Here is a 13,519-nt window from a genome sequence, read left to right on the forward strand (position 1 = left end):
TGGGATGAGCAAATTGGCTTCTATTTTAGGGGTGCATTTGTGGATTTTCCAGAGCCCCCCAACTGGGAACTCTTGACTACCACTCCTGCAATGTAGGTGATTCATTTTCTCCAAGGGATCACTTAACATTTCTTCTCAGTGCCTAGGAATCTAGAGATTTTCCGTGTTTCCCCAACCCTCGACTTGGAATCCCCTTCCTCCTATATGCAGTCTTCTTGGCCAGATTTTGAAATGGCTCCAAGCCAGCTATGTCTTCCACAGAGCTCAGTCCTGGTCCACAAGAGACACTCAGGCAAGCTATCTCTTCCACAGAGCCCAGCCCTGGTCAGGCAGCCTTGTCCCCACCCATAGATGAGTAGCTCTTCCCTCACGAAGATGACAGCAGACTCTCTCCTTAAGACTCTGAATAAAATGGGTATAGAAGGAAAGTACCTCAACATAATAAAGGCCATATATGACAAACCCACAGCTAATATCATTCTCAAGGGAGAAAAACTGAAAGCTAGCCCTCTAAGAACAGGAACCACACAAAGATGCCCACTCTCACCACTCCTATTTAACATAGTATTGGAAGTCCTAGCCAGAGCAATCAGGCAAGAAAAAGAAATAAAAGGGATCTAAATTGGAAAGGAAGAAGTGAAACTGTCACTATTCACAGATTACTTGATTTTATATATAGAAAACTCTAAAGAATCCACAAAAAAATGTTGAGATAATAAATGAACACAATAAAGTTGCAGGATACAAAATCAACATACAAAAATCAGTTGCATTTCTATACACCAACAACAAAGTAGCAGAAAGAGAAATTAAGAATACAATCACATTTACAATTGCAGAAAAAGAATAAAATACCTATGAATAAACTTAACCAAAGAGGTGAAAGATATATACACTGAAAACTATAAAACATTGCTGAAAGAAATTGAAGAAGACACAAAAAAATGGAAATATATTCCGTTCTCTTGGATTGGAAGAATTAACCTAGTTAAAATGTCCATACTTCCTAAAGCAACCTAGAGATTCAGTGCAATCCCTATAAAAGTTCCAACAACATTTTTCACAAAAATAGAACAAAGAATCCTAAAATTTGTATGGACACCAAAAGACCCCGAATAGCCAAAGGCATGCTGAGAAAAAAGAACAAACCTGGAGATATCACACTCCCTGATTTCAAAATGTACTACGAAGCTATAGTAACCAAAACAGCATGTTACTGGCACAAAAACAGACACACAGAACAATGCAACAGAATCAAGAGCCCAGAAATAAACCGACACAACTATGGACAGCTAATTTTCAACAAGAGAGCCAAGAACATACAACAGAGGAAGGAAAGTCTCTTCAATAAATGTTGCTGGGAAAACTAGAGAGCCACATGCAAAAGAACAAAAGTAGACCATTATCTTACACCATACACAAAAATTAACTCAAAATGGATTAAAGACAAAAATGTAAGACCTGAAACCATGAAACTTCTAGAAGAAAACCTAGGAAGTACGCTCTTTGACATTGGTCTTAGCAGCATATTCTCAAGTACCATGTCTGACCAGGAAAGGGAAACAATAGGAAAAATAAATGGGACAGCACCAAACTAACAGCTTCTGCACAGCAAAGGAAACCATCAATAAAATGAAAAGACAACCTAACAATTGGGAGAAGATATTTGCAAATCATATATCTGATAATGGGATAATATCCAAAATATATAAAGAACACATACATCTCAACAAAAACAAAACTAAAAACTCAATTAAAAAGTGGGCAAAAGACCTGAACAGACATTTCTCCAAAGAAGATATTCAGATGACCAATAGCCATATGAAAAGATGTTCAACATCACTAATTATCAGGGAAATGCAAATCAAAACTACAATAAGATATCACCTCACACTTGTCAGAATGGCTATAATTAAGACGACAGGAAACAACATGTGTTGGAGAGAATGTGGAGAGAAGGGAACTCTTATACACTGCTGGTGGGAGTTCAAACTGGTGTAGCCACTATGGAAAACAGTATGGAGATTCCTCAGAATATTAAGAATAGAACTACCATATGATCCAGCTATTCCACTGCTGGGTATTTATCCAAAGAAATGAAAACACAAATGCATAAAGATACTTGCCCCCTGTCTTCGTTGCAGCATTATTCACAATGGCCCAAACTTGAAAGTAATGTAGGTGCCCATCAAAGGAAGAATGGATAAAGAAGATATGCTATATATACACAATGGAATACTACTCAGTCATAAAAAATGATGAAATCTGGCCCTTTGTGACAACATGGATGGACCTTGAGGGTATTATGCTAAGACAAGTCAGAGGGAAAAAGTCAAATACTGTATGATCTCACTCATAAATAGGAGTTAAAAACAACAACAAATAATCCCATAGAGACAGAGGTTGGATTGGTGGTTACCAGAGGGGATGTGGGGAGGGAGGAATGTGAAAGTGATGATTAGGCACATGTGTGTCGTGGATTATAATTAGTCTTCTGGTCATGAACATGATGTAATCTACACAGAAATCAAAATATAATGATGTACACCTGAAATTTATATAATGTTATAAACCAATGTTGCAGTAAAAAAAAAAAAAAAAAAAAAAGACTAAGACAGTCTTAACATTCTCCTCAGCTTGACTAAACATTAGACAGGTTTCTTCCTGACAATAGGCCCCTCATCTCCCTTTTCTGGGAGCATTAACATTACAAAATTCGCAGTTGTAAACTCTTTCTTTGCCTCTTTGAGATATAAATCTTCTCCTAGCCTCTTGCCAGAGTTACCAATAGGAATGTCTTTCTCAAAGACTTGGGAGCCATCTCTTTGAAACGTTATCATCAAGAAAGATAGGGCCTCTATCTCCCAGTTTCTGTGAGACACTAGGAGACTAATATAGATAAGCAACAATTAATAAACACAGATGACCTAATCACATTGATCAACCCCCTTCTAATGTCCTCCAGGACTTTTCCGCTAGCTTGCTCCAATCCTTATAGACTCTCCTGCCTTTTGTTTTAGCCCTGTTGGGTTCAGTCTCTCTCTACCATTGCCGCAGTCTTGAATAAAATCTGCCTTACCTGTTTAACTTGTTCAGTGCAGTTTTTCTTTGACATCCCCTAAGGGATTCATATCAGACTTTCCGGTTCGGACACAATGACTATTCTTTCCAAATAAATTCTCCAATTTCTAATTCCCTTCTTGAGGCCTCTCCAATCTCTTATATACAAAAGTGGTCAGCCAAGCATCACAAAACTAGTCCTTGCATGTTCTGCTCAGGTGTCTCATGTGTCACTTTGTAATGTGGACATAATTGTAACTTATTGTTTTCATGCTTCAGCCAAAATGGAAACAGAAAATTCCCATTTAACATTACTGGAAATTGTTCTTTCTTTAATTAAGTTTCTAATTGATATAAAATATATGTATATGAAATAGGTTATTTGTTTATGTAAAATGATTTCTAATTCATTAACTGTGATGAAGTCGTTCATTTTTTCAAGTAACATACCAATGCCATTGATTTTTTCAAACATAGAAGCAAGTAATCTACAAAGCAATAAAGCATTTATTTTCTACTTTCCAATTTTTAAGCAAATTATTTTTTAATGTCTAATTATATGCTTAAGGGCCTTTAGTACATTGTTAAATAATAGTAGTTACAGTGGATAGCCTTGTCTAGTTCTTCTTTTTAAGTGAAATTTTTATAGTATTTCTTTAATATGTAATATATTCAAATACTCCTTTTAATGAAGTTCTAGCATTCTTATTTTATTAAGACTATTTTTCAGGAACAACTTTTAATTTTTGCTAATATCTTGTTATTACCTGTTGAAATAATCATATAATATTTCTTTTCCATCTATTAAATCAATTAATTACATTAAAGCAGAATGCCTAATATTGAATAACTTTTGCATTCCTGGTAAAAAGCCAATTTTAATGATGTATTTTTAAATATAAACTAACATTCTATTGAAGATTTTTTCATCAATATTAATGTGTGAGATTTTCCAGTTTTGTCATTATTGTGCTCTTTTTGGGGTTTTACAATCGATGTTTTTCTATATTTACCAAAGGAAGTTCAACATTTTCCTTCTTTTAGTATATTCTGAAATAGTTTACATAGCAATATAATTATCTGTGTTTTAAAGATTTTGTGAAACTCTGCTGTGAAACCATCTGTGTCTGGTGGGGTTTTGAAGGAGCAGCTCTTTGACAACTTGCTCTATTTCTGCTCTTGTAACTAGTCTTGTGAGAGATGTTACTAATGTTCACTAACATGCAGTTCTCCTTTACTTCTGGGCATGTGGAAAGTTTGCATTTGCCTGTCTCCTTGAAGTTAGATGTGTCCAGTGAAATGTTAGCAGAAGTGGTATGTGTCATTTCCTGGCAGAAGCATTTAAGAGTGAAGGGTTGATTTTGCATTCTCCCTTCCCATGTTCTAATGATTATGGAAACATGATGAATTGACAGCATCTTAGAATGGTGCAGCCTCCATTAGTCTAGGTTCCTGAGTAACTGTAATGAATAGAGCTCCTTGGCAGATAAATGATGTATTTGTGGCACAAGTGGGAAATAAACCTTTGTTGCTTTAAACCACTGCAATTTGAGGTTTGTATAACAGCGTAACATACTCCATCCTGACTGTTACAATATGTTTACGTTTTTTTCGCTTCTAGGAAATTTTCCTAGAAAATCATCCGTTTTATGAATTACCAGTTGCATTATAGTCAGAGAAGATTCTTTATATCATATCCAGTTTTTGGAATATTTTCGAGGTTTTCTATGTGAGGCAACATATCAATTTTTGTTATTGTTCAACAGTGCTTAGAAAGTAGACTGAAGTTTATTTTAAAAATAATTTATTCAAGAAAGAGTTGCTGGAATCATACACACTGATTTCATACTGTTTGAAAATGTATGCCCCTTGCTGTAGGCTTGAATGACAGTTTAGCTTAGAAAATCCTGAGGTCATTCTTCCTCTTCTCAAAGATGAAAAAAATTATAGTTTCTCTTTCTCTCTGGGAAAATAAACTTAGATTAACCTTCTAACACTGTTTTCCAGGAAACCTGATAAAGTTGAAACATTGGCTGTGTCACCAGGTGACATTTTTCATGATTAGTAAACCATGTCTAAACTGAGAGGACTCTGATCAGGATTAAAAATGTTTGGTCAGAAGCAGAAATAGGGGCAACCTCAAGTGCAATGTGACTCCTGAAATTGAGTATGTCCCTTGCAGTGGACTCTATGCCCATCTATGTAACTTTGTCCTCTGAGCTGTTAGTTGGAGGACTAGGACTAGAAAAGAGCTCCTTGACCACTATGAAGACTCCTTCTGATGACACACCTGATACATCCATGCTGATATCTGTGTTTCTTATTCTGTATCTCTCTGTAAAGCTAAATGGTGCCAAAGAGAGCCTACTGCGTCTTATGGATGTCAACATAAGGCCTACCCCAAGACCACTGCTATAGAGTCGATTTTGTAAATATCAAAAAATTTAAAAAGTAAGAATGGTCATGTAAAGTCTAAACAAGAAGAGTAGTAAAGTAGAATTAGAGCTATCAACAATTAAAACATATTTTACAATAATTAAAACAGCATTGTACAGGTGCATGAATAGACAGAGACAATTAGAATGGAATAGAATATCCAGAAACAGTGAACAATGCATGTGGAGTTTGCCATTTGAAGTAGCATTTCAAATCAGTGGGGAAAAAAGGAATGGATTATTCAACTAACAGCGTTGAAAGGAATAAGTAGTCACTAGATGGAATATAATTGAATTACTATTCTGTATCTTATATTTTACCAGCCGATTACACATGATTAACTCATGTAAAAGCTTTAAGCAATAAAGCTCCTTCTCCTGAAATGAATGTTCCTTTATCTGTTTTTCAGGAGGAAGTTCTGCCACAATGCACCCAGGTGAGAATTCTCATTCAAAATTGCAACTCTAGAGGCTTCCCTCATTCACAATTTTAAATACATATTACTACTCTGTACATAAGGATCAAGGCTATCTGATTAAATGGTATCCTTCTATAACACTTACTCATGTCTCTACTTTATTACATTTATGCTATTAGGGTGCTATCTTAGGGTGGTCCACATGACTCTAGGTGTTATCTTGCATAGGATTAGATATTTTTAAATTAATTTTCTAATTCATACATTCAAGACTATTTATTGAGTTTCATATACTATTGTATGAGTAAGGTTTTGTTGAATTTTGAGAGGTGAAAATACGCATAGAATAGAGTTTATTTCCTCAAGGGACATATTGTCTATACAGAGAATGTAAAATATGAATGGAATATAAGAAAAAGAGAGAGATCAAGTAATGAGAAAGAGGCAGATGAAGTTCTATGAGAGTTTACAAGAGAGAAAAATAAATCTGGGGCAATATCATTGTCTTATAAGTTTTGAAAAAGCTAAGAATGAGAAACAGAAAATTTGTGCCAAATCAGAGTGGCTATCCTATTAGGAAAATACTTTGTGATTATCTGACTTATGTCTGGCTGCCCACCTGCAGTGACAACCTGAAAGACCACATGCAGTCTGTACAAAGGGCCATAAGATCACCCAGAGTGCCATGCTCTCCCCAGCCTGTCTCCTCAGTTCTCACTCACTGCCCTGGAGACTATCAGCTAGTTAGTTCACTTTCTCACAGAGATGCTTCCAGCCCAAACTCTCAAGAGTCCAGCCACTCCAGCCCACTCCCACTCCACTCCACTTCAGCCATCAAGGAGCTGCAATCAGTGTATGTCAATGGTGAGTCTCCCCACTGGAAGGGCCTCTGGGGCTCAGGCCGGGAGGGAGGAGAGAGCATAGAAAAGACCACGAAGTGGGCTAGCCACCTAAACCCCCATGAGGCCCAGTCACTCCCAAATAAATAAATGACTCCCTCAGAATTATGTTAGGGTTGGGAGGGTAGTCATGAAGCAGGGGACTGGGAGACATGTACGCAGTTTGAACCCTTGTCCTCAGACAACTGTGAACCCTGCAATGGGCACTGTAGATATGAATGTGGTTTATTAAGTTATGGAGCATCCAGCAGCCAGAAAGCTCAGGTGAGAAACTGCAAAGTGGTTCTTATCAGATGCGTCTTCCCAGGAAAGTGGCACAGTGTGTACAATAGATGCTTAAATACATCAATTGCCCTTGATGTGAAATCTGTAGATCCAAGAGAGAGCAAGAAATACTTGAGCAGGTTCTTGTGGAGAAGCTGAGTTGGAAAAAAAAAAAAAAAAGACAGGTGGTCCATTGAGTCTTCATTCAGATGGGAATAGACAGGGAGAATCTGGGATACAAGGCAAAGGGATGAAATCAGGCAAGAGTGAGAATATCTAATGTCACGGTATCCAAAGTCCAGGAGGAATTGTCTCAGTTGAAGAGGGTCTTGCAGTGCCTCTTTTAAAGGACTTGCATTCTTGGAATGAGATGGAAGGAGTCACTAAACAAATCACCTAACCTAGAGAATTTTCACTTTGACATGTAATTTTGCAAGAACTGAGACAATAATTATTAACAGTGCAGAGCTATTTCCTTCAAGCTGCTGCCCAAGTGCCCTTGAAGCTGCAACCTTAAAACCTCTCCTTTGATCTGTGCTCCTGGATGCTTCTGATGGAGCCAGCGGCTGCTAGAAGCTCAGCTGAGTTTCCTGGGAGATGGTCATCCAGTTCCTCTCCTCTGAACCTCTGAAGCTGGGTCCTCTGCTAGCGTTGCTTATAGTTGTGCCATTGCAGCTTCCTATAGAGGATGAATTATCCTGTCATTCTTCTTCTCTGTCTGTGACTAGCCCAGCAAAATTGAAAAGGTACAATCATCTCCACTGGATGTTTATCTTCAGGCCCTCTAGGTGTTGATCTATGGCTAAGGGAAGGAAGGAGATTCAGTCCCACTGTGCCTACCTGGAAAGAAAGAAGAAAGAAACAGACACAGCTAAGCAGCCCCTGCAGCCACACTCTCAACCTGCTGTGTGGCTCAGGGTATCGCTTTCTTATTTGTGTCTCCAACTTCCTTCTATACAGTGAGGTGAACCGCCTATGTTTGGTTATCTAAAGAACATAGAGGAATGATAGGAAAATGAGCTCTGACAGAATGGTCAGAAAAGCCAAAAGGGAGAAGATCATAAGAACAATAACCCACGGAAGCTGCATCAGAAATAAGAATGGCTTTGTTTAATAAATGTTGGTGGAGGGCCTAGAGGATGGATGGAGCCTTAGAAGGACTTCAGAGTAGGCAACATTAAAGGATGGATTTTACAGAAGAACAGGAGAAGATGGAAATCAACGCATTAAGCATGGCAGTTCTGTGTCCTGGGGCATAAAATCTGGAAGTGAGGTCTAAGTAGGAACTCGAGAGCTCAGTAATTTTTTTCTCCACAGCAAACACCAGAAGGACACTTCTGGAGAACATATTGAGCTAGACTCCTTGGAAGTTCTTCATCTTGTCTCCCTCCATCATGTTACTTCTCTTGCTCATTTAAGTCCTTCATCCTGTGTGTCTCTTCTAGGACTCCCAAGTCATCTACTCCTATGTGAAGAAGACATAACACTTAGAGGAACAAGAGGGGAAGATCACCAGCAAGGATGGAGCAGCCCTAAGGATTGCCATAAAATCTTATAAAAATGCTCAACTTTCGAAACCTGCCACAGACAAAATGTGCTTCAGGGACTCTTGGCAAGACACCTGTGTCATCATTTTTGTTCTCATATTGTTCCTTTCCCAATATCTTCTTCTATTTATTAAATATTTATTGAACTGATACTACATCCAAGGCATAATGAAAAGAAATTATTTCTGCTATCTTCTCTTAAGCTGTCAATGTCCAAAGAACTGAGAAAGAATAATGAACAAGAGAGACAAGGTCTCACTTTTACCTACTCTGAGGTGATGCAAACAGAATTCATTTCTGCATTTTTCTTTCCCTTCCGAACTGGGATTTCATTGTCTTTTATCTCCACAGAGATCTCAAGTTTTAAATAGAATCTTCTCTTGCTTTCGTGAAAACTTTAGGGTTGAGTTTGTGGGAGGAAACAGCAGCTCGAGTTAGCTTGCCATATTATCCACTCTTGAATGTTCAGTTTTTACACTAATTCACATTGATTTAAAATTGACAGGATGTTTATGTCTTTTTGAAATGCTAAGTGTTTTACCTTTGCCACCATCACGTAGGGAGTAAGACCACAGCCTTTAGAACCTCCTGCCTGAGGTGTGTCCCAACTTCGTCCCCTATTAATTGTGTGGTGTTGTGCAAACTACTTAACTTCCCTGTACCTCAGTTTCTTCCCGTTTAAATGGGGATAACCCATAGGTTATTATGAAGATTAAATAAATGTTCACAAATCACCTTGAACAATGTCTGGCATATAGGTATCACTATATAAGTGTTCATTAAATAAAATATGCATAATTATCACTTAGACTTAAACTTGGCACTAAGAGAGTTCAAAAACCTGAGTAATATGAGTCTTTTACCAAGTGACTATCAAATGCAGCTATCAGAATTTTCACCACAACACCTCTTTGATTAACATTCTATATAATTTCCTCCCCTGCCAAAGATAGTTCACCAAGGGGAGAGACATAGGTGACTGTGGGCTTAGATTTGATAATTAATCTACTAAAAATAATTTAGAATGTTTTATAAACTATACAGAATGATTTTGAAGTTTATCAGAAAAAATAAATAATTAAGAATTTAAATTTTTATATGGAAATAATTATACATCCTTGGCAAGACCACCTAACTTCTGAGCTCTTAGCATCAGGGACTGAGAGCTAGCATATCCCATAGATTTATTACAAAGCGAGGGAAATCTCAACCCTACAATTAACCCTGGTACCACCTTAGCAGTGATGAACTACTCTTAGCTATTATTCACATCTAACCATCCCTGGGGGATAGTATATACTCCCATTACTAATAGTAACTATGGCATAAAAACCTCTAGGGGAATATATCAAAATTGTGCCGGGAAATAGGTAATTTGGTCTATCTCTGCTCAGCCTTTCCTCTAGTCACTCCAAATCACCCTCATCTACTAATAATTATTTATCTACATACTTCTGGCTTGCTAGAACCTGTGGGAAATTATAGGCTTTCAGGAAACTTTCCATGTTACCAAAGTCTGGCTCGATGGTTAAGTTGCCAGTGACCACTCTGATCTTAGATGGAGACTATCTAAGAGCTGCCATTTAACTCTCCTCCGCACACTTAACACACATACATACGACCCAACTATTCTGAAATCTGAGTGGACTACTGCCTGGACCCTTTGAGCTGAGAAGGGCCACAAGAACCTATGGATTTTTATATATAAGATAATATGTCTTCATTGTACAAAAATTAGAAATCGATAAGATTAAAAAGATAACTATTAAAATCACTCATACTTCCATCACTCTGAGACAATTGCTACTAATACTTCACTGTGAAGTGTCGATCAGCTTATTATACATTACTATCATGATACAGAATTGAGACAACTTTATAGAAAAGAGCAATCTTCACTTTCTCAGCATTCTATTTGAGAAAATAGAGATCAAACATTGGAGGAGTCTCTTCCTTCCTGGCTTTCTATTTATACAGAACATTCTGAAGAGTAGCTTCTGGTCCCTGCTTCCTGTCACTTTTTGAAAGACCTCTTCAGGTCAGTTGCTGAGAGAGTCTCTTCTCAAAATGTGGAATGAGGAGGATCTCGTGCTGCTGTGATCATTGCTGTTTGTATTTGGTGAGTGGACAACTTGGAATGAGATGTGGGGCAGCAGGAGGATGGAGACCTGAGTATGTAGCGCTCCTTGGGGCTTTCTCAGAGTCCACATCTCTGGCCTATGCCTAGCAGCGACGCTGGGTCTCCACTTCCATTTCAGTCTCCAGAGATATTTGAGAACTGAAAAAATGAGAAGACCAGATTTCCAAGAATTCATAAAAATGATACATTTCAATTTCTATTAGGAAAAAAAGCCTTTGTCATGAATTTCTGTTCTGATCATATAGGAAACTTGATGTAATTTGGGATTTTTTTCAATACTAAACCCCAGTAATCTATTCCTTCCCATACTGAATAAAAATCAAAACTATCTAGATAACAGGTTAAAATTCATGATAGACAATGAGACCCCTTGGTAAGGTATTACTGCTTAATTGTGGACAAAGGAAGATCAGAACTTTGCTAAGAAACATGACTCCTTTCTCTGTATTTGATAGACATTCTGTACATAATCTTAGAATGAAGGAATGGATTCTTAAGCCAAAACTTGGCCTAAAGTTGGGAAAGGGGGACTTGCACGTCGTACAAAACGGAGGAGAAGCTCCTCTTCTTCTCCGTGTTTGCTCCCTGGATCTGTGTCTTAAGCTATATTGGGGATCTGGAGAAGTAGATGTAGTAGTGAAAGGAATAAACACTAGAGTGTAGATGAACGTCTTGGAAAAGAGAACAGCCCTGAGTAATAAGCAACGCATATGTTGGAAACTTCCTTTGTGTAAAATGAAGTATGAAATGCAGTGTTGTTGGAAAATGTATAGCCTTTGGGGAGATGTGGAATATGAGAGTAATATGAAAGGAAGAGGTAAAGAGAAAAGAGTGGAATGGAACTGGGAAAGTCCTCAGAATTACAAATTGAAGAGAGATGAGGGTCCTGCTCTGTGCTCATTTCTCATTATTTTCTCCCTTGCAGCTCTGGTCAGTGAATAACTTAGTACCAGTTTCCCTGCTGTTCCTTTTCTTACAGATTTTGAGAAATGCTGCCCTTCAGACCAGCTCAGGAGGCATGAAGGTTCTACCTCAGACAGATGAGATTGAGGACTGCTAGACATGCAAATGCTTAGTTGTTTTCTCAGGCCCAGGCTGTTCTGTTTTCACATGATATCTGCTCTGAAAATATGCATGTTTTGCTGAGTGGACAGATGCTATCTGATCTTTTAAAGGTCTCCAATTCTTTACTCTTTAAATCTGAGGCTCGAAACTGGTGGTCTAGGACCTGTCTCTAGCTCACAGACCTGTTTTGTTTCACTAGCATGTTGTTTTATTATTGTTAAAGACTTTACATTTGTGGACAAAATGGCTCTAGGCTCCTCCTCCTAAACTATATTTCAGAAATACCACATAAACAAGATGGAGGTTGCTGTCTATCAAAACTTTATATAAAAACTATCATAAATACATAAAGAGACAGAAATATATGAAGTAGAAGCTGCTTAGAGAGGAAGAGGCAGATGGGAGGTTAGGGAGTGGTTTCTGGGAGAGATCTCTTCTCTCCCTTTTATTGTTCTGAACTGATCATTGTCCGATCCAGCTGGGCAATTCTTCTACCATCAGAGTCAGTGGAGTAGTTATAAGAGAAGCACTAGAACCCAGCCATTATAAGCAGCAGATAACAATGGGTACAGTTGTACTGCTGGGCTCGTGGGAATTCCTGTCTCCCCACTGCTATCCACAGCCCAAGGACTGAGTGATTATCATTGAAAGAGGCAGAGAAATCCCTTGGAAAAGAGTAGAGACCAGGGTGGAAGTACAGAGAAATCCTCTAGTGGGCAGGCAAATAGGGAATGATTGTGTCGAGTTAGAGCTCTGGAGGTTTTCTGCCTGCAAACATTCCTCCATACTCACTAGGCACATCAAACTGTGCACAGCTTAAGGAATAGCCAAGTAGAGATCATAAACATGAAAATTATAATAGTCAAAATAAATAACTAGTGGATTAATTAGCACATAGAACAATTCTAAAGAAAAAGATAGTAATCTGCAAGATCAGACAAAAATCCCCTAAAAATATCAAAAAGGGGTAAAGAAATGAAGCTATAAAATGAAAATTAAGAAATATGGATGATGGCAGGGGATGTGTCAATATCTGTATAATGTATGTACTACAGATAAAAACAAAAGAAAAGGAGAAAACTTGTGGAAAAAATAATAACCAAGAGTTTTACATAATCGGACAAAGATGAGAGATTTCACATTGAAAGTGTCATAACTTGCTAAGCTGAATAGACAGGAAAAACCTAAAGTAAATTTAAATTTTACTAAAGTAAAATTTAAGAATATCAAAGACCAAGAGAAAATTCTGAAATATTCAAGAGGATGAAGGCATTATTTATAAGTCACAGAAATCAGATTGATTTCAAACTTCCTAACGATAACAGTAAATGCAAGAAATCAACGGAAAATAGTATTTTCAAAGTGGAACATATAATCTTATATCTAGCTAGATGAAGAGAGATAATTTTATATCTAACTAGACTAAAAAGCCACACCTAAAATTTTATATCTAACTAGACTTTCATTTAACTATGAAAGTGAATAAAGATATTCTCTGGGATAACAGGCCTTGAGATTTTAACACACACGCGCGCACACACACACACACACACACACCTCTCTAAAAACACTCTTAGAGGAAGTGCTATAGTGAGAAGAAAAATATATGCAGGAATATACCATAAGATATGGAAAGTAAGTTTGACTAATCAAGTAGTAAAATTTTGTTGTTTGAATAAACAATGACAAA

Source organism: Ceratotherium simum, chromosome 2 (assembly GCF_057802395.1).
Source record: "Ceratotherium simum simum isolate JZ-2026a chromosome 2, ASM5780239v1, whole genome shotgun sequence".
In the NCBI taxonomy this organism is placed as follows: Eukaryota; Metazoa; Chordata; class Mammalia; order Perissodactyla; family Rhinocerotidae; genus Ceratotherium; species Ceratotherium simum.